Source organism: Pipra filicauda, unplaced genomic scaffold (assembly GCF_003945595.2).
Source record: "Pipra filicauda isolate LSUMZ 115617 unplaced genomic scaffold, ASM394559v2 scaffold9_size5747161_pilon, whole genome shotgun sequence".
Lineage (NCBI taxonomy): Eukaryota > Metazoa > Chordata > Aves > Passeriformes > Pipridae > Pipra > Pipra filicauda.
The window spans coordinates 509,468-532,201 of record NW_024105198.1 but is presented as its reverse complement, the minus strand read 5'-3'; the positions used below and the strand labels follow the sequence as shown (position 1 = coordinate 532,201).

At 41.0% G+C, this 22,734-nt stretch overlaps 1 protein-coding gene across 3 annotated transcripts in view; it reads left to right on the top strand.

Moving 5' to 3' along the window:
- Nucleotides 1-22,734, top strand: part of HTR2C (5-hydroxytryptamine receptor 2C) — a 204,571-nt gene that overhangs the window by 110,485 nt on the left and 71,352 nt on the right. For all 3 annotated transcript variants that reach the window (XM_027721884.2, XM_039378138.1, XM_027721883.2), the window contains one exon: nucleotides 22,297-22,711. The gene's annotated coding sequence lies outside the window, so the exon portion shown is untranslated. The remainder of the gene's footprint in view (nucleotides 1-22,296; nucleotides 22,712-22,734) is intronic.

Genomic DNA, 22,734 nt, shown 5'->3' with positions numbered 1-22,734 from the left:
ACAATAGAAAATAGTGAAGACCTGGAGTTCTGATTCAGCTACTGCTTGGTAAAAGGGTGGGAGGTTTATTTTGTAGTATTTTTTTTTCTACTTCCCCCTTCCTCCCCCCTTGGAGACAAAATAAATATATTCTAGAGAGTTTCTCTGAGCTGGTGTTCAGGGGCTTCTGCACCAGCCCTGTGAAAAGAGACATAGCAAAAGCAAATTGATGTTTTGGGAGAAGAAATTGCATTCTGTTGTGTCAGAGGGCAAAAATGCAGTGATGACTTTTTCTGAAACCCGGTCAAAATCATTGTAATAGGGCTATTTACAAGCTTGAAAATAAGTTTTCAGAGTTAACTTTTCCACATGTACACTAAGTACATGATGATGTCATGGTTTTAGTTTTGCCCATGTGAGTGAAGATCAGCCTCGTGGAGCAGAGCTCTGAGCCAGAATCCATGCAATTCATTTGCTTTGAGTGCTCACTTGGAGAGAAAGACAATTGTGGTTTTATGTGCTCAAAATGTTTGTTTTCATGTAGCCATAAAACATCATGAGTGTCATTTTCCCGTCAGCTCAGAAGTGACAACTCACATCAAGGGAATGTGTGGTCCTGCTGAGGTAGCCCATGGTGTGGTGACAGAAAACAGGAATAGTGTTTCTGACTGTTCATGTGCTCTTACCTTTGGGGAGAGGCCCAGTGCTGTGGACAAAGCTAAATAAACGTGGTGTGAACAGAATCCTGTAAATGCATTTTGAGCTCCAAGTACCTTTCAAACAACTGAACGTTACTGCTTATGCAGAAAAGAAAAAATCTCTCTAAAATTACTGGCATCATTTAAATGTGCGTCAAGTATGAATTTCTTAGATGCTAAATTTAAGCATAAGCAAAAAGTAGGCCAAATAGCAGGATTGGGGGTTGTGGTTTTTTAGTTTGGGTTTCAGTTTTGGGGGAGAGTGGTGGTTCTTTGGTTCCCCTGCCCGATTTCTTTCTTTCACTTGGGTTTTGGTTTGAATCAGATTGAACCATATTTTTTAAGAGCTTCCATGATTTGGAATTACTTAGAAAAGCTTGTTTAAAAAACCTCAGTCCGCAGAGCTCCTTGAATAAGCTGGATCCAGTGGCTTTGTGGCTGATGGTTTAGAGGATGTCAGCAGAGGGAAGAGGGGATGTGTTGAGTACAAGTTGTTTGGTGCCACAGAGAGCCAGGGGTGTCTCTTGCCCACCTGTCTCTTCCCTGATGGATTTTAAAGGCCTCTGCAGTTGGTGGGATGAATCCCACCCACAGAGATGGCCTGGTTAAATTCTGGGCTTTCTAGTTCACACACAGCTGGAGTGGGAATTCCTTGGCTGCTGGCTGTCCAGGAGCTGTGGGAAAGGGATGCCTGTGTTTCCCCATCTGGAGGCAGCGGGGGAGCCCTGCCAGAGCTGTCAGCACGAGCCTCCAAAAACTGAACAAAACTGAACTGTCCGTGTTCTCCAGGGGGAACCCCTGGAAGCAGAACAGTCTTTTCCCACTGACTTTTACTAGATGAAGCAAATCAGCAGCCTGGTAATTATAATCTGTCTGTTTTGAAAACTCTTTATTGCTCTCAAGCGCTCGGCAAGCACAGGCTTTTGATATGTATATTGACAATGCATGTCTAAAGTACTGCCATTTGGTTTGGAATATTAAATGAAAACCTATTTTAAAATAATTTGCTGCCTAGGGATATGTATTTTCGTAGCAGCAACATTTATGTAAAGCCAACTTACTTTCCAGTATTTTGTGAATGGGAATTCAGCATATATATTTAATTATTTTTAGGAAGGGGTGCTTTATTTTACTGATTGGTAACAAAATCATTACAGGAATGCATACCTAAAAGTTTGTATGCTGCATGTTTTCACCTAAGGTTAGAAAATACCATCCTATCAAATATTTCACAAAGAAATTAATAAATCATGCTGAATTTGGCACCTTTTTACTCCTACATATTTTTTGCAAGCAGAAAAAAAAGCTAAATTCAGTAACAAAATATCTATTGCTAATTATGACTTAGACCTCCATGACCTTAGGTTTTCTCTGGTTTAGCTTTGAATAAATTATTTTTAAAAGCCATCCATGTGTCTTAAGTTACTGTTTTTAGCACATTTGCACGAACTTTGGAGGGCCATATACAGACCATGAATGTATGTGGTGTAAAAGAGGTGGAGAAAAGGCAACAGATTTCATAACATTTTTGGGGAGGAAGAAAGGCAGTAGGCAGTACTGAAGCCTTTATGTCAAATAGAAGCATCAAAAGCTTCAAGCCCTGTGTGGTGTGACCGCTGCCAAAAGAAGTATGACAATTCTCAAAACAAAGCAATCCCACCCCCACCCCTGTGTGCTCTGGATCTGAATATCACCTCCCTGATGAATGATGATCCTGTGAAGCTCGCTGAGAACACCCTCTTTTTTGTTTCAATGAATGCTTTTTGGCTTTGTATTTTCTATTTCTGCATTTGGAAATTGTCGGTGTTTAGCTCTGCCCTGTTCACACCTGACTCCTGATCTGCTCACAGACTTCCATAGCTTGAACTGCTCTGCTATTCTAAGACAGCTGGTTTTCAAATGTGGTTTAAAGGCAATTGTTAAAATTTGCATGAGGATTTGCTTCTTGTCTCTAGAATTTCGTGTAGTATGTTCTTGAAAAAGAAGGAGCACCAGCAATATCTCCTCTTTAGAACTGCTCCTGTTTGCAAAGTGAAGAACTGGAGGCACCAGCACCCATCCCCTTCCCAAGGGCCAGAGTTTTGCCCCAGGATGCAGGATTCCAGCTCCTGGAACAATCTACATGTGAGGGCACTCAAGAGATGTAAAAGCCAAAAAGATAAAACCCAAACTCAAAATAAATGAGCAAAATGTCCCCTGTTCTTATCTTTATTATCAGCATATTGCTTTCTAGGAACTTCATCTTCTGCACTTTGCTTTGTACAAGAATAATGGAGTCTTGCAATGGGTTTTTTTTTTTCGTATATTGATTTAAACTGCAAGTTTAACATATAACTAGTGGATAAAATATTCTAGGAATATGGTGTTATTCTAAAATGTGATTGAGAACTTTAGTTTGGTGCATAACGTCTATTTAAAGTAGCCATGTAATTTATTGGAGCCAAGCTTGTACTGAAATAGTTCTGCAGTTTCATTATCACTTCTGTAGGCAGACCTCTGATCTAGATAACCAAGGGAATGCTATTTTGGAAGAAAATATTCTAAATGCCTCCCTCTTTGTGAATTACAGGGGGATAAAAGGAGAATACTTTCCTTCTGAATCAAAGGATGATATTTATTAAGAATTCCAGAGCTTGCTTTTCTAGAAGCTTAAAATAGAACATTGAGAGTTATTCACCTTAACAAAATGCTAGGTTTCTAAAAACTGAAAGATTTCTGATCCATATATTCTGACAGTTTTTTAAATAGGGTTATTTTTGCCCAAACTGTGAGCCAAGTTTAGCAGTTCTGAACAAAATATATTTCTGTAGGCCCTGCGTTGTGGTAGTCCTTCATAAATCATCCTGATATCTTAAAAACTGAGATCCATCTCTGAAATACCAAATTGTTGGGGTTTTTTTTTGTAGAGAGACTTTTAAAACTGATTCAAAGTAGCCATAAATCAAAGCTGCAGCCTCTGTGTTCCCGTCTCAAAGTTGGCTTTGGAAAGCACCTGCTTGTTACCCTGACCTTTCGGGCTCCTGAAACTGCAGCAAATTATTGAGAGTGGAAAAGGGTTGTGAGCATCTTGTCTCTGTGTTGTTTGTTTAATGTTGGGGTTTGTTTGTTGGTTTTGGTTTTTCTCAGCGCTTCATATGCCGGTAATACCACGAGCCAGCAAGGTAGTATCTGCAGCAAGGTTTTGGCAGATTTCCTTGATAGAGGTTGAAAAAGCTTGAACTCTACTACACATCTCTTTCTTTTGGTAGCAAAAAACCAGTTAACCTCTTATATCTGTAAATGCTTTAGTGAGAAATAGCTGGGGGACTCGCCTAAAACTCCAAGCCATGAGAAAGCTTCATTAGGCAAAGTCATCTAATGTGTGTGGGGAAGGAAACAGCTCAGACTGTGGCCAAGAACAGCTGCAGGTCCAGTCCTGGTTCTGACTAAAGACAAAGCTTTCATTACGTGATTATTTTTTTCTCCATGAAAAAAACCCAATTGCTGATCAATCTAGCATGTTTCTTGAATATCCATTGCATTTATGTGATCTGCTGATTTGGGGGAGAAATATTCTTAATTTTTTTGCTGACAGACTTTCTGATGAAAACTCTTCTACAGGAAGACGTTTTCTGGTGGTTTTTATATTGTGGGCAGAGGAAGGGAATAATCATTGTATATTACATTGAAATAAACTGAGGGAAGACAAGCTCACTTAGTCTTCACTTTACTTCAGCTGTTTAAGGCTCTCAGCCACATTACATCAAGGCTTATGGGGCCTGACCCTCAAGCTTTCATGAATGAATTATCACACCAAACCCTTATATCTGTGACTTAAACTAGATATATGTAGGTAGTGCTAGAATTTCCTACTTTTTTCTCTCTTTTTTTTTTTTTTTTTTTTTTTTTTCATTTTTAGGCCACTTCTTGGTACTGTGGGAACATTTAGCCCTTCATTTTTATTTGAGACTTTCCAAGCAATAGATGACGATTTATCTGTGGTGGGCTGTTCAGTAAACTAAATGTTCATTTTGGCTAACTTCTCCAGTGCTGCAAGCTTTGTAGTCTTGAGAGAAAAATTCAAAAGCTAGGGAAGGCTGTTCATAGCAACGCAGTAGAGCTCTAAATATTATTATTTCAATAGTAAGATGGGATCTTTTGGACAGTTCTTAGATAATATATCCTGTAGTTCATAGCTGGTTAAAAAGGAGTTGGAAAGGAGAGGGCAGGGAGCTGCAAGGCCATTTGATTGTACTATAGGCTTTAATATCTCCCTGGTCTTATTTCAGATTCTCAGCATCACTCTTTGCTTGCTCAGCTAATAGTACACAAAGTGATCATCAATCAAAGTAAATAATGTGGCTGTAGCAGGAAACACAAGGCACTGAATGCAGAGAGAGTTTGCATTGATTCCAGGGGATTTTGGACAGATGAGTATCATCACTGCAATGTAAATAGATGAAGTTTCAGGTTCATGATTAGTTTTACAGATCACCTGAGCTGTGGTAAAGGTTTATGAGCCCTTAGCCTCTGGTAAATGTTGCTGTTTTTTAAATGCAACTTTAACTCTCTTTTCATTTTACTGCAGGCCAAACTCACACGTTCACCCAGCTGCCAATGCTCAGTTCCAGCGGGCTGAGGGTGTTGGGCTGCTGTGGCTTCAGTGCATGTGGGAAGGGTTCCAAGGAGGAGTTTGTACAGCCAAGACTAGGAAAAGGAGGTGCTGTCACAGAAGGTCTCCACTTGTCAGCTTTACCAGATCATCATCTGGTTTTACACCACGCTTATGGAAAAAAATATTAGTGAAGAATCTAATGAGGTGATTGTACGTTTAATATTTAGTATACGATGCATTGATTTTATCTGTCGTCTTTGGAAGGCCACAGCAGAAACAGAAGGAGAAACTGGGGTAATCAGCCAGCAATATGTAAATATAGGTGCAGAAAGGCAAGCAGGCATGTTGTGTGCTGGACCAGGGCAGGTGCAGCCACGGGGGAGGAGGAAGCCCTGCTAAGCCAGCAAGAGATGTTCCATGCTCGAGCTGAGAGCATTGGCACCTTCACAAAGAAATCCTGTTTTACCTCAATTGCAGTAGTTCTCACTTAACCACAGAGAGCAAGGGCTGTGAGCTAATTGCTTTAGCACTGGAGGATGATTTTTTTTGTTGTTGTTCTTTGTCAATAATGTTTTCTCATTTTCTCTCTTTACAACTTTGGAGAAAAATTTGAAGTGATGTAATACTTTTTTTTTTGATGAAGTTGGTGGGAAATTGCAGCTGCCAGGCACTTCTCACTCAAGGCTCTGATGATTCATAAACTTGGGATACTTGATCACCTTGACTTTCAAGCTCCTGAGCTCTAGGCTAGGAAGCAGGTAGTGCAATCAGACTACATGGGCTGGCACAGGAACTGGCTTTGCATTGAGGAGAGGAAGGCACTGAATGCTGGTGATGGAAAGCTCTGCTTTGCTATGTGAAGTGGGAAACTATCCCATGAGAGTTTATGGCATACTTGGATTTAAACCCAGAATCAAGAGTCCAAGCTCTTAGAATCTTAAACACCCATGAAGTAGTTTACATCAGGCAGGACCTCTGGGAGTCTCTGGTACATCCCCTCACTGCAAGCAGGGTGTGATTAGTTGAGCTGTCTCAAGGCCTAATCCAGTTAAATTTTGGCTAATGGCCAAGGCTAGAGAATTTAATCCCTTTTCATTTTTATAATTGTAAAAAATTATTCATTTTTTTCATTTGTGTAATTAAAGAATCTTCCCTTCTCCAATTGTGGAAGTCACAGAATGCAATTTTACCCGAATACTGAAGTAACACAGACAGGATTTGATTAATAAATAGCGGCTTTACTGGGAAGCTGCCTAAGGAAGTGTCATTTTACTGTTTGAGGATTGTACACCTGGTGAGCTGAACTGCTGACCTGATCTAGGCTCAGGTAGGGCACAAACTGTTTGTTGAATTATCATGTCTGGGCATAACTGGAAGAAGCTGTACTGAGGGCTCCCACTGCTGTGGGATCAAAACCAAGACTGGTAAGGTTATACCCAGAGAGAAAGACTTGTATTTCCCCTTTCTAGCTCTGGTATCAGCTTTTTTTTTTTTTTTTTTTTTTTTTTTTTTTTTTTTTTTTTTTTTTTTAAATTTTATTTATTTGGAGTTTTTTTCCTTCAATCAAGATTTTTCACCTTGAGTCGTGAAGTTGGCACCCAAGAACTGGGTTCATGTGAAAGAGAACAGGGTGTTAAATGAAACACTTGGGCACCAGAAAGGTCATGCACAAGCTCTAGAGTAAGAGTGGGACTTCTTTTGTTCTCTTTTTCTAATCATCAGAACAAATTATTTTTTTTACATTTTCCCTAGAGGAGCCTCATGTGCTTTTCTATACATACATGTATTTGACAAGAATTTGGGACTTTTGCCTAGCAGAAAAGCATCTTAATTACTACCCTTACAAGATGCATTATTATGTAGTATACAAGAATTTTGAGGGGCTTGGAGAATGTTCCCTTTTTGTCTGAACAGTTATAACTTTCTGCGTATCCTGGCAAGTATTCAGAACATTTCTGTGACCTTTTTACTGTATGGAAGTATTGCAGAACTCACTTTATAATCTCTTTTGCAATACCCTCCCCACCTGTAACTCAAAAGTTCTTTGTCTTGGGGGCTGTTGAAAGTAATTGTCAATGTGCTGGTGAAAGAAACTGAGTAGTAGAACAGATAGAACTAAGGAGGTAGGAATGGAATGGATTCTGAGATCAAGGGTGACATTCATGTACCAGCCTGTCAAAACAGTAACAGAGACAAAAGGTAATGCACAGCACTAAAGAGCAGCTTGTGTTAAGGCACCTGAACTGCCCTGGCTTACACGTGATGCCACGCAAAGTGACTTTGGAAATCATTTAATTTTTCACTGTGCACACACGGGGTCCTGCAAATAGCACAAATCCTGGAGCAGGTTTGCTTGAAACCATGAACGTTTTCCCTTCTGTGAGAGCTCCTTTGGTTGTCTTGGTTTAAAATAAATCACGTTTCCATGCGTTTTGACTTCCTTGAGCATTGCGGGAGATTATCAACTACTTCACATGCAGGGTGATATTTCAGATGTGGGTGTACGGGGCCCTCACACACATTTTGCAGCTTATTTGCTTTATCACTTACTTCATCTGTGTGCGACCCGTCTCCAGCAGTGGAACTTCACGTGTTCTGTGAAGTTCCTGCCAGCTCCGGTTGCCGAGAAGATCTGTTCCTTCATTAAACTATAAATATGTGGGCACTATCACTCAGGGTACTGTGAGAGATATTTCTTGGGTATTGTTGACCCCAATGACACTCTCCAAACCAGTAACTCTGGTATAACTGAAAAGCTTTCTGGTTCTACTAGTGAAAGATATGATTTTTGAATTACAGAGTGAGATATGACCAAAAATACAGTAAAATGCAGTTGAAAGGGATGAGTGTAATTGCATGCATGCAGCATGGATCCTGTTTTCTTGTTTGCAGCAGTTATTTATTTATCACACACTCAAATCCAGCCCAATTATAAAAACAAGTCCTAGCATCCTTTTTTTTTTTTTCTCTTCATGCTTTAAACTGGGGAACTGCCTGAGTAATTTGCTTCTGAGTAGAAGTAATTACTGAGGTTTGCACTAGCTGACTTTCCTTTTATTAAGGTTTAGAAACAATACTGTATTTTGAATCCCATTATTCTTTTCATCGTTAGCATTAAGCACAACATTAGTAAGCCAGATAAGGGGCAAGGGGTGAGCACAAAGAGATTTGCTTTGCTTGGGGGGTGGGGAAACATGATTGATGTTTATCAGTGTTTAATAAATTCAGTGGCTCAAGTCAATCTGCAGCAGCAGCAAAGATTGTTTTATAATTCTATTTCCTCAGTAAACGACATTTTAGAATTTCCTTGATTATTCATCTTTCTGGCTTTGAAAATTTCTAATTTATTTTGGAAGCTGGGTGGTAATGAGCTTGTAGGCAGCTTATCACATAATTTCCAAGTGGCAAATACACTGGTCTGTGGTTGTATTTTTGCTTCTGATAGGGTGTGTTTGCCTTATACTTTGCTAAGCATTAAGATAAAAAATACACTTCATGGTAATTTTGAGTCCTGCCTGTGCTCCTGTGGAGGGAAGATGATTTTAGGGATGTCTTATCTATCAATATGCCCCTCAAAACAGGTATGAGTGTCTTTATGAAACCCTTGCAGTGGGAGATGGCAGTGGGGAAGTGACTGTGCAGCTGCTGTGTGAGATTGCATGATGATGAACTCCCAGCAGTGGCAAAGGAATGATCTTCATCCTGCACCATATTCCCTTTCCCATATCAAATGAACTTAGAGAGTGAACACCACCTTCTCTGCTCCTCTGTGCTGAGCCACCAGGGTCTAAAGAACTGGATTTGGACCATGAAAGTTTGTGTCCTGGGGCACAGGGACTTTCCTTCCTGAGGCCACAGGCTGACAAATCCAGCCCAGCGAGGAAATTGTAGTGTTGACCCTGAGCCTGACTAGGAGATGTGGCCAAGGCTCACTCAGCTCCAGGAGGTTTCCTCCCTGGCTTTGAGGGTTTGCAGCCTACTTTGGTGGAAGGAGCTTCTGGTCTAACTGTGGTCATTCTGAGTGCAGTCAGACCTGGACACAACACCTGTCTTACAAATGAACGCTTTTATTTGCATCTCCAGTAGTGTTCCCAAATGCTTTGTGCTAAATGAAATGCATTGTTTTGTTGTCTTAGCTTTTATCTTACAAGTAGAGTTTTCTAATAATCATGTGTCAAAAAACGTCCTATTTTGGAGATCATTATACTCAAGAAAACCGGCAACTAAACCATCATCTCCCAGTGTTCTCTCAGCAAGTACATTTAAAATTCAGGTTGTGCTGGGGGATAGCACAGCAATGAATACCCAGAGACAGGACTGAGATTGGATTTGTCTAAGTCAGCAGGATTAATCCCAATGCTCACAGAAGGTTTAGTTCTTTCCATGTAGGGTGCAAACCTTGTGGCTCTGAAAGAATTCGCAGACCACAGGCTTAGTACGTGTTGCACAAGATAAAAATGGACTTTCTTTAAAAACCGCGATGGGTTAAAAAACGAATTATTTTGAAAACTTAAGAGAACTAGTATAACAGCTTGTATCCCTTTGTTTATGAGCTCACAGAGGAGATACAAAGATGACTACCCAGCTCTGCAGTTTGAGAGTTGGAGTCAGTTATTAACTGGGCTTCCTTCTACCAAAAAGTTCTTTACTGTTTCTGTTGGACTCCTTCACACCCCTGTCTTTGTTGGTGATGACAGGTGCACATACAGAGTTGTATCATGCTGTATGACAGAGCAGGTACTTGTTTGCCACAGCTAATGTCTGAAGCCTGAAGATGTTGCAACATGAGGGCGTTGTGGGTTTCATTGAGCCTTAAGTTACAGATGAAGAAAATTTTGATTTATTTGTTCCTGATATTTGCAGAGATTTATTTACATGAAATTACATTGAATTACTTGCAGTAAATGGGCTGTTTTCTCCTTGTCTTACAATCTGAGGGGTCTGTTTGGGTAGTGAGGACAGGAGTGAGTCACCAGAGGAGCAGGATCTGATGCCTGATGTGCTCCAATAGCAGCAGCATCTCTGAAGAGCTTTCTGACTGCTCCCCAAGCCTGGCTGTGGCCATCAAGATGTTCGTGTACAGCTTGCAGGCTGCTGGTTTCTTTGGAGAGGGCAACTCCTGGGGGCAGATGTACCTCCCTGTGTGGGTACATCCACAAATGTGGAGCTGCAGGGGCTGCAGCTGGAGCGGGCCCAGGGATTGTGCCAGGACTACAGCACCTCTCCTCAGCTTTACAGGAGTGGGTGCAGTATTTTCTCCTCTATTTCCCATTGTGACAAATAACTTCGAAATAGCAGCAAAGAGATCTTTCAGTTATAGAGCGAAGAGGAGATTAAAAAAGAAGGAATGGTTTTTTTATAGATATCTGCACCTCTATGTAATAAAATATTGAATGTGATGAAGGGAATTCAGCCTCATTGTGAGTCCTCTTACACTCAGAGGATGATAATGTAAAGGAAAACCTATTCCAGACATTTCTTCAGGCATTGCAGTTACTTCATTAGCCTTTATTTCTGCTCACTTCTGCTCTCTTGACAGCTTTTCAAGTCTTGGGTTCTTCCTTTTTGAAATGCTTTGATGTGCTCATCTGTCTGACAAACTGTTTAAGGTCTTGATCTTAATTTTACATTTGCAGATACCCACAGAGGGTTTCTTTAATGAAGTCTAAGTAAAGTTCTAGTTTTCTTCAAGAATAAACTTTTATCCTTGCCATTATTTTCCCCTTGGAATTATATTCCTATTTAACATCCAGTAAATTTTTAGTCTTACAGAGCAGCAATGGGCTTGTAGGGCTAGGGATGTAATTAAATGAGGATTTTATATTACTTTGGGGTGCCTTTTGTTAAAAGAACAGCAATACATCATAATTGAAAAGGTCTTTTGATACCACAGAGGCATGAGAGTAAGTGGCTGCCCAACCTCAGACTAGGAGTGCTCCTGTACATTGATGGATAATACGATGTTTTCTGGGTTGAAGCCGTGGTTTTCCCTGGTTCAGGTTTGCTGTAAGGTAATTAAACGTAACTGTATAATTGTATAAACTACATTCATTAATTTTGGCACTACCGATGATGATAGCAATATGAATTCCTAAGTCTGTAACATGGACTGATGGGAATAATTCATTGCAATGTTGCAGCCAGATTTGGCATTTCAGACCTATAATACAAGACACAGCGGCTATAAAAGCCTCCTTGAGGCAAAAGGAAGAGATGTGTGTAAGAGCAAAACGTTGACATTAAGAGGAAAAAGTGTTTCAAAGAGGCCTGTGAAACTAGGAAGGCACGTCTGGCTTACTGTTAAAAATATTTGGGGCTATTATGGGAGCTCTGCTGCAGTGCTGAGGGACCTGCTGCAGCCTGGAGGAGAGACTGGTGGGAGTGGAGCACATCCACACTGTCCTCTGGGCCTTCACACCGGCACGTGCAAACCTTCCGTGCAGTCTGAAACTCTCTGCTGCTTGAATCACACAGAATGTCTCTTTGCTACAGTAATGTTTGCAATGAGAAATAAAAAAAAAATTACAAAATCAGGTAACATTTTCCTGGCAGTGTGAATGGCATAAATGTACTTCCAGTTCTAAGGCATCTGCTGTAACCTTGGTCACAACAGACTAGTCAAAATGTGATCTCTTTTTGAAAAGGCAAAACAATCTTCTTTTTTTTTCATGGGGAAACTTTAGAGAAAAAATACTTCTGAAATCTAGAATTTCCTATTGCTTTTAATCTGCCAACGACTAGGAGAGTTTTGGCTGGTTGGGTATTTTTTTAGTTTCTTCCTTTCCCCTTGAGCTTTCCCTCATAAATTAAATAATGTAAATAAAATGTATACATTATGTAAAATAATGTAAAGTAATTCCAATAGCTAATTCCATTTGGCTAATTTTCAAAAGAAAAATATTTTACCTCAGACCCAGCATACACAGCCCTGCTGCCTTTAAATCCTAATGCAGTCCTCATTCTTTAGATGAGGACTGAGTGATCCTTAAACGTGAGAAAGCTGCATCAAGGGGTTTGACAAGGCTCATTAAAGTTCAATTAGTAAATTCATTTTAACACTAGGCATCCTGTCCCTTTTATTTCCCAAGCACAAGAAATAAAATTTTCATCACATACAAGTACATACTTAAAATGTACTATGGAAATAGATAATCTTCATGTTTAATTCGTCTTATATAATAACTGATGTCCATTAAGGGCTCTGATCAGGCATTAGGTAGGACAGCTACACAGTGGGGCATCAGATATGTGTTCCCCAACTGTCCATACTGGGAATTTTACCAAGTGAATTGAAATAAAAAATATTTTCAGAAGAGTTATCAAAGATTTTTTTTTCTAAAGAGTTATTCTGTTTTCTGAGCAGTGCAGTCTTGGCACACACTCAAAAAAACTTGACTCAGAACCTCTACATTGAGGGATTTTATGGTTCTTTTAGCTACTTTTGTAAGTTTTATTCATTTAACATCATACTATTTATTCATTTAACAGCAATAATGTAATCAGTTGTTGATTCTCAACCATGGGGAATAACCTCCTCTCCCCTGCCCCCAGCATTAAAAAAAATTTAAATTTTCCCTTGGCTGTTTGATTGCAGAATATGAGTGTTGCGAGACTCGTGACGTGGACATTTAAAACATCAGTAAATCCAGAGGTAAAATTCAAGCATTAGGCAGCTCCCATGTGCTGGGGCTCTTAAGGCTGCTCTTAATTCCTTTTGTGCAGCAATGAACCTGCCAAGCATGCGGCGCTTGTTATGCCGTGATGGATGTCTTGTGGAGCCAGTCCTTGTCCCCAGTGCCTGCCCTTTCCCTTCCTCTGTTTCCTCTGCAGTGCTGCTTATCTGTGAGACATGGTGCAGCCTTCTGAAGTGGTGCAAAACCTTTAAATAAACACGGTATTTTTGGCTCGATGCAGGCGCGGGGACCGGCGTGACCGCTTTCTAAAGTGCTGGGTTGTGGCTGTTCAAACCCTGCCTTTGAGGGGCCTGTTCTGCAGAGTGGACAGTGCATGCCTGTAAAACTATTCATTACAAAATGATTGGGAAAAGTAAATGAGTTCTGCGATGCTTCTTTTATTGCATTTATCACATTTACACGCAATTGATGTAAAAGGATTTTGGGAATCTTAAAACGTAGAAAGCCAATCATATTAAGGGTAATGCACATGTCAGGGAAAGAGATGGCCTTTGTGCTGTCCCTGCAAGTCTTGGCTGTGATCAGTTTAGGAGAGTTTTTACTCCCAAATTGGTGATGTTCAAAACTTTGCTGGCGGTTGCAGCTGCCCAGTTCTTAGTCCTGTGGCACAGGTCATTAGGGACTGCAGCATTCTGGCTGCCCCCCAAAACATGTATTTCCATGGGTTTTAAGTATTATTTGCTGGTACTGACCTTGCAGGAACAGAATTTTCCAGAAGAACGTCAAATATTAATTCTTCCTAATTTTCACTGTACATCACTTTGGAATGCTGCATTAAAGGGGAAAACTCCCTTAAGATATTTATTTCCCAACTATAATTACAAAAATAATGTTCTCATCTTAAAAAAATTAAAATACTAATAAATGGGAAAATCCACAGAGAACCCCTTAACATCTAAAACCAAGCCAGCCCAGTGACTCAGGTGTTATTAATTGTTATTGCTTAGTGTTCTTAAAGAACCTTCCCTGAGTCTTTCTTGAGAGACCAATAGCTAACCTAAATAAGCTGCACTTTTCCCATCCTAGGTAGGCTAGGTCTTAAAGGTGACAGTGCAAAGTGTAGCCTCACTGTTGTTAAATATCAAATAAGCTTTTTGTGAAGGCAGTGGCTGTAACAGAGACCCTGGTTTGTGTTTCTTGCCCTCACTGTGAGCACTCAGCCAATTATTTTGGTGAGTCCCACCCGAAGGGGCAGAAATAAGCACACCCCTTGTAGTAGGGATGGCTGAGTAACTTTTAGATGGTGATGAAATTTATACTTGTGACTCTGAACTCTGGGTTAAGCACACTTGATCATTCCTAAACAGTTGTCTTTAACTTTGACCCAGATGTTTCCTGCTGATAGAAATGCCACTTCCTTCATGTTGCATATATTCAGAATCAGTACCTTATATGATGTCTACAGCTTGGCCAGTGCGTGTCATTCTGTGAAGACAGCAACCTAACACAGAATTCATTCCTCCCAGTGATACTTTTTGGAGGACCAGCTCTCTTTTTGCTGCCTGTACTGCTGTCACCCAGGATTAAAAGCTGTAGATACCCCTGGGCTGAAGTGTGAGCTTTCAGTGACTTGGAGAAGGACTGCACAGATGCATCAGAACAGCGTGGGCAATGACTTCTGGGAAGATCATGAAAAACTAAAGTCCGGCTGATGGAGCCCAGTTCCTCTCCCTTCCCCTTTGGCAGTCATTCATGGTAACACAAAGTAAGTACAAAGCCTGGTGCTGAGACAAAACACCGGTGATTTGTGCTTGCTCTAAGTCTTCCTAAAGGCAAGAGGGATCTTTCAGGGCTTCCCTGAATTAATTCCTGTTCAAACTAAAGTCAAAGTTTAAGCCAGACCTTGCAGGACTGCAGCTGCCTGCCCCATGGCCATGGCACCAGGGAGCTGAGCTCTGAGACCATCTTTGTCACAGGGTATGGGTTCAGCTGGGCATGTGGGTGAGCCTGCCAGTGGATGTGTGGGGTTTTCAGCCTGCTCAGCCCTGAGCAGGGGCAGTGCTCTGCTGGGTGGGATGACATCTCGTATGGGGATGAAATTTGCTGAGCATCTGGACCCTCCTGGGACCAGCAGGGGTTACGTTTGTGATGCTGAGTAAAACCGGCATATCAAAATCTCCAGCACAAATAGCACGCAGAGAGTTTTCCCACTTTGGCAAGCGGGTCAGTGGGATCCAGTGAAAAACAGAGACTGAAGGAGTGGGTGTTTGAGCCTTGTGATGAGCTGAGATGATGTACTTGACATCCTGCTCAGCCTGGGTGCTCTCTCCTATTTTGGATAAGACCCCTTTGCTCCTGTGAACTGGTTGTGTGGGGGTGCTGGAATATATTTCCTGCCCCATCTGCTTTGGTGCTGTTGAGCATCAAGTTTTTGAAGCTGACCTGTGCTCGTTCTCGTTGATGGCAACCTTCAGATCAGTTCCATCTCCAGGGGATGGGAAGTCTTGGGTGTGGGGGCCTTGTTGGTGGTTTTGTGTGTTTGTTTGGGGATTTTTGTCTTTTTAACTTAAACCTGGTATGTCTATTTGAAATCAAAACATTTGAAATATACCCCTTCAGAATTAAAATGACCTTGCCTAATTTCTATATTAAGATTTAAACCCATCATAATATCTTAAATTTACATAAACCTAATATTTAAACGTAAGATGTCTCCTATTAACATGCAAAGAAAGCTACAACTCTGGAAATTCTCTGGCTAAACACATGAATTACGCTTAATTGCAAACCATTTTAGTTCAGAAGAGCAACAGCTATCATCAATCCTTTCTTAGGCAAAGGTGTAGCTGAGGTGAGGTCTCTTTTAAGTCTTTTGATCATATTATGATTAGTCACAATTGGCTCAAATCACTAATTATGGAGATAATTTTCTTTGTGTGATGACTCTTGTTTAAATGCAAATCATGCTCGAAGGTTTCTTTTGTAGCCAGTGCACCTATTAAAATACTTTTTTCTGCATTGTGAATTGAATTCCAGTTCTGATTCAAAAGCAGTTTGACACAAAGGAGAGGTAAAATTAATCATCTAAACAATAAGAAATGCAAAAAAATAGGAAAGAGTATGGTTGCTAACATGGTGTTGCATTAGCATACAGACATTTGAAGTTACTGAATGCTACAACTGGTGGTAACTGTTACCAGGCAATCAGAATCAGTCTTTTTATTTGGGGAAAGATTAACAGGTAACTAGGATTATACAACAGGGTTAACAACAGCACCTTAAATGGAAATGTTTTGGCTGCAGTCAGTGGCTCCCAGGTCAAACGCCTATTTAGATCATTCCTCTAGTTTGCACAGTGTTCCTTCTGGTGTTTTCTGCTCTTTCAATGCCCAAGTTGGGTTTCAGATGCATTGTTTTGGAGGTGAAGTGGGGACCTGACATTGCTGTCACCCACCCTGGCTCCAGAGCTGCAGGTCCCCTTCCCTCTCACCACCCCAGTCCCAGGGCTGGGGGTGGTGTGTGGTTCATGGGCTGAGTATCTGGTCTAGGAGAAGGGAGAAGAGAATCCCAGCAGTGCACCAATGCAAACAGCTTTGTCACCAGTGGATTTGGCTCCATCTTTTTAAGGGACAAGTTTTTGATGTATTACAGAAAAGGATCTAGGCTAAGGACGCTTGGGCCACTTCTCTGTTGGCCTCAAGGCAGGGCAGAAGACATCTCCTGACCTTGTAAAATGCGGGCAGTCCAGCTGAGCATCAGGGCTGAAGAAGGGATGTCTTCTGCTCTGAGTCAGTACAGGAAAGGAATGTTGTCTCCTGTTGCTTAAGAAATCCACTCCTTTTCTTATGCAAAGCATATGGCAACAGTAACAGAAAGCATCAGCAACCTTCCTCTCATTTGGGGTGGAACTGCTTGACTGCACTAAAATTATGACAAGTGATATATTGGATATAAAGCAGGAACACTAATTGGAGATGATGTCAGAGGAGAGGTGTTTGAGGGACAGAGGGAAAGGTGATGCTGGCATATGTCTCATTCTCTGTGCAAAGGACTGCAGGAAAAAGGAGAATGACAGAGGGCAAAGCTGAAGCCATGCAGAACTGCTGTGGGTTTAATGTGTTTGCTGTACCCTACCTTGGTGGCAGAGAACTTCCCATTTTGCACCCTGTGCCAAGCTTCCATGGGATGAAATTTCCAGTGTGGTTGCAAACATTATTGTCAGATTTTTCTGCCTGAAAAAAAAAAGCTTAACTGTGCAGTCTTTGCTTTACTCTGTTCTATTTTCTTTCCTAAAAGTGTTCTAAAATACCTATATATCCAAAATTGCCTATGCTGACTCTTTAGTGGGGAAACAGCAATGTGCTCATACCCTGGGGATCCTGGATGTCACCAGTTGAATTGGTAGAAAAGATTGAAGTTAGATGGATGGCAGCTTGAAAATTGGTCTGTGCTACTCTGACTTGCTTAGTGTCCACTGGAGAAAATGCAGTTTTGTGTCAAAATTGTGCTCTTTCTCATCAAAAGATCAAAATGAGAGTTAATCTCCTGCCCTCTTGTGATTGTGTGGGTGTGAATTGCTCTTCTGTGGGATGTTGGGTTGGGGTTTTGTGGTGGGTTTATTTCTAGTGCCTGTTGGTTATGAACTAGGGGTTTTAAATCAGGCCTCCAGAGAAACACAGCTGTCTTCTTACTGTCTTCTTACATGCTATGAAGCATTCAAAGGAAAACTGACAGCTGTTTTCTGGAAAATACTGATTTTTCTTTGCTTTAGTTGGTAACATTCAGTGTTACCAGAACTGGTTTAAATATTCTTTCCTTCTGTATTTTGGGAGTTCTATTGGTTGCTTCCCAGTTCCATCCTAGTTCTGGGGTAAGGGACAGACATAGCCTGTCTCCCCCACCTCTGACTCTTTCTCTTAAACCAACGTGTAGAGAAAAAGGTGCCTGATACAGTGTCTGTGTGGTGGCCAAAATGCAATTAGTCTATGCAGGCATACTTTCAAAGGTTAGAAGAAACACTTTTAGTTGTTTGTGAACTATGAGAGAAAAAGACAATTGACTTTGAGATTTATAATGTTTGCAGTTCATTCTTCTCTGGTTTCTTCTGTAACCACTTCATTGTCCCCATTTCTGTCCAACACTCAGTTACATTGGTTCACTGACTATTATGAAACAATCACAATCTATTTTAATTGCTGGTTTTCTGAAATACCTGTAACAATTTTGTTCTCAGTCCTGGACTTTAGACATCTAATTTGTTGCTATCCAGCATCTTGCACCTTTTAGGTGCTGAGAAGGCTCTTCCTTCCTGCAGAGTAGGCAGGCACATGATTTTGCCATCTCCAGCTCTCAGTGCCCCTGGGAGAAGCCCAGTTCAGTATCCATGAACGTTCCTGCCTCCTTCACTCACACACAGTTTGGGGAGGGTGCTCTGAAATGGTCATCCTTGGCACGGGTTCCCTGTGCTGGGAACATGCTCTGAGGTGGATGGGATACCCTTCGTTCTTGCATTTATTTAGTACCAGGGCAGCCCATGGGTATGATTCAGATATTGTAACCCTCATGCAAGGTATAAATATTTGTCTTAAATGGGATTGTAACTTGCTTGTTTTAAAAGAATAGTGTGAAATCAGCATAGGTGGCTTTTCTTCCACAGAAGTGTCTGTGTGGTTTCTCCATCACACCCAGAAGAAATCCAGGGGGCTCAGAGTTTTGTCTGTAGAAGGGAGTCCTGAAGAAACTGGAACTAAAATAGATATTAAAAAAAAAAGAAAAATAAACAAAAAAAAAAGTAAAACATTCTTCTGTGTGTGTCACAGTAGTTCAAAATTGAGTTATCAAAATTTTTGTAGTTTTTTTTTGTTTTTTTTGAAAGATAATTATGAGTAGTTGTGTAGCAGCATCAACTACAGTGCTAAACTCAGACTGCAACACACTGAAAAATATATGAATAATGGCACAGAATGTTAAATGCCCTAACATTATCCTGCTACCGCACCAACTTTAAACATTTACACTTTTCAGAGGAACAGCAACTTAATTCTTAATTAAAATCACTGAGCAAATGCAGATTATATTTAATTTAAATATTTATAGAATTTGTTTAAGCTTTCAAAATAGATTAGACGTCAGACAGCAAAACTGCTAACATCTGAATGATAATTTTACTTCTGAGCCCAATTAAGAAACTAGTCAGGAGCACAGCTAATAAATAGCCACGTTTGAGGAAATACTTTAACAGTGTTGTATGTACAGAAGGCCTTTAAAAATTAGTCCTCTAAAGCAAAAGGGATATTTAGAAAAATTTTGCTGTATCTGATAGTATCTTAAAATCTTGCATTGTCTCTTTGCTTTCTGGGAGTTGCAGTTCTTCCTGTTACCCTAAGTACGACTGCATAAAGTATACAGTGAACCAAAGACAGATCAAAACACACCAACGTGCCAATCCACTTGATTTTTGTGATGCTAAACATGTTAAATTGAAGCACATGCTTATTCCAGTTGATTTTAGTTAGTCAACACATATAAAGTTAAGCATGCAGGTCAATGTTTTCAGAGTAGAAGTACAAGCGTTGTATAAAGAAGATTTTTACAATTTTAAGGATATTTCTCTCAGTAAAAAAGTTATTTGCACTAAAATATTCCCCCCATCAGTATTGCTTTGGTAACCCAGTATATCCTTTGGCACAGCATTTTCTCAAATGTGGCTCAGCCACAGACCCAGACTGCCGAGGCTTTTTCAGGGACCAGTTCAAACTCTTGGGTTCTCATTCCTGTTCTCCCCTAAGCCAGTTTTCTTCCTGTTTTTTTTTTTTTTTTTTTTTCATTTTCAGAAACACTTTCCCTATTGCATTTGTCTGTCACATGCCTAAAAGTGATAATATCCTACAAGCTTTAGGATGATTTAATGTAACTTGTAGGCTTAACTCTGCAAAAATGTTCATGTTGCCCAAATAACCTGATATCTGTGAAATCTTTCAGGACTGAGTTTGAACTTTCTGGAAATCTGTCTGGCAGTCTCATATTTTTCAGTGTGGCAACAAGTGCTCCTGAGATTAAAAGGCTTTTTGTGTCTTTCATAGAGATGTTACAGCAGTACTTCTTAACTTGCCTTACAGTCTTGGTTTTTACTCTGTATTATGAAGTCTGTAAGAGCTGCAAGATCTTTTCTGATTTTCCTTTATAGTGCTACTAAACATTATGTGAATTGCTTTAGATTGTGTTTCCTGTCTATTTGTACACTGCTGTTTAGGCTGGAATATAGCATGTGTTTAATTTTTCCTTGGCCTCATTACATTTCATTCCCTGCTTCAGTGCATCATCTGTCTCGTTAGTCCATAAATCTGATCTATTCTAATCACTGTAAATTCTCTGTTTCCCCTAGCTGTGTGTCACCAGCAACACTAGTCGCTTTGGAAATTGCTTTCCTGAAAGGTCATTTTACAAAGGATAGAGGAGGAGGCATTGTGCAGTGCTGGTGCACAAGGCTGGGGGTTGTCACTCGTCTCAGGCTCAGAGCTGCTGCTGCAGGAATGCCAGTGAACGTGCCTGTGAACTCCTCTGTCACATGCTGAGATGGTCACCAAGGGGAGCACCTTGGGCCTCAAACAACTAGCATGGGGAAGTCTTCATTTGGGCTTGTGATCACTATGCAGTATAAATATGGTGGGGCGGCCTGGTAATGCACAAGTTACCAGTTCAGTGTCACTTTTGCTGGAAAAAGGACTTCTTTGAAGATAGAGATTTTGTGGTACATAGAAACAGGCAGGGATGCAGAGCCAAGGACACGCAATGGGTGTTCCATCACGGGATCCTCTTATACAAAAACACACTGTGCAAGTCACCTGTGCCTCCTGCTTGGCTTTCTCTCCTCTTCCAAGAGCACTGATGGGCTGATATTGATATGACAGTAGGTCTGTGGGTTAGCTGAGATCAGTTACAGTCAGTAATTTTCCTCCAATTTTCATGCTTGGAGGTGTCAGTGCCTCCACTATGCTCTTGTTTCTGTGCTGATTGTGCCTTGGGGCTGGTTTGGTGCTGCAGACATTGTGCTGCAGCCAACAAGCATCTGCTCACAGCCTTCCTTTTTCTGCTGCTTCCCCCACTCACTTAGCACTTCTGCACTGTGTTAGATATCCACAGGAAACTTGGGCAGAGATTTCCATCTTCCCTGGATGCCTGTACAGCCTCGGCATTGAGGCTTGCCTGGTGCTGCTCTGGGTCTCTGTGGGTGTGTAGGGTGCACTGTGGAGTTTTGTCATTCTATTTTTCTTAGGCTGTGCAGCAGAGAGGTTTTGGAGCAAGAGCTGCTCAGTTCCTCAAACTACCACGTTTTTCCCTGGCCTGGGCTCCTATGCTGTCACGCTGTGGTCCATGATATGGGTATTTGCTCATGGCTACAATTCACTCTTGCAAAAGGGTGTTGTCCACTGTCTTGGATAAGTGAGTTTAAGATTCATGAATGAAAAGAACAGGATGAAAGTTAAATGCTTTCCTGAATCCCTCCATTCTGTTTTTTACCTCTTTCTGATATTTAGCTTAAACAGGAGAGTAAATGGGAATGGAAACTTGCGAAATTTTGGTTGGATTACTGAAGGGCAGTTTCCACAGCCATGTGACACTACTACATCAAAATTCTATGACACTGTTTCATAGTGGTTTTAATTAATCAATTTAATTTAATTTTGTGAGGTTTAGTAGGTTTTTAATGACCTTTTGAATTTGTTTCTGTTTGTGGGTTATTACTTGCTTTTCTAGCCCAGGGGTGCTGCATGTGTCATGCTATATTAGCTTTGATAGTCCACTGGTGATGGCAGAGGGTATAAATTCTCCCTGTTGCACAGAAATATGCCCCTCCCTTCTGCTAATTTGTCAGATATGCTACTTTAATTAACAAACTTAATGCTTAGGGATCTGATTGCTGAAAAGCTTTGGTGACATATTAAAGCTTCCTGGCTGGAGCTGCTTTGTTGTGTTTGCAGAAGATCCATTCTAACCACTGCAAGTTTGCATCAGTGGAACCCAGAGAAGAAATTCAGCTATAAAGCAGATTAAATAAAGAAGTAGAGTGGAGGAGAGTGGTGTGAGTTCTTGCTGATGCTTGTGTGATAAAAGCTGCTTGCATCTGAAGATGTCAATTATGGGCAATTTTTCCTTGGTGTTGTGAGGTTTGAATTACTCAGAATGAGGTTTAATGATAAAATACTAACAGTAGAACAAGTTCTGAGTAAGCCACAGCTGACCGAGCCTTCTGACTAAAAGGATCTTATCTAATGGACTATTCTAATGAAGGTGTTTCAAACATACTGTGTAAAAGCCATAGATGTTTAAATTTGAAGGATAAACGTTCTTCATTCATCTCTCTCTCTCCATTTCTTTCTCCTCCCCAAAGGTCTCTTCATGTGTGAGTCTCGTCCCCACTGAGCAGTTCAGCTTGCTGCCATCCACAAATGTGGAGTGCTTTGAGAAGAGCCCACTGAAGGCCTGATAAGAAGGCCCTGAGTCACAGACCCAGCAAACCTGACCAGCTCCTCACCATACACTGGTCTCAAATCTTCTCTGGAGCAGCTACCAGAGAGGCTGAACTTCGCTGTTTCCTGCTGTGCTGCCTGGAACCTTTTCCACGTTAACAAAGGCTGATGGAAACCTGTATCTAGGGGGTTCTATGTGAGATACTCTCCCTGCTCCCCTGTGGCCTCTCCCTGTGCCAGTCCCTGCCGACGGCGCCGCATCACCGCGCACCAGATGTGCAGGAGGCTGCAAAGAGCTCCCCTCCCTGAGCACAGGCGCTCTCTGTCACGGAAAAAGTAAGTGTTGGTCAGTAAATGCT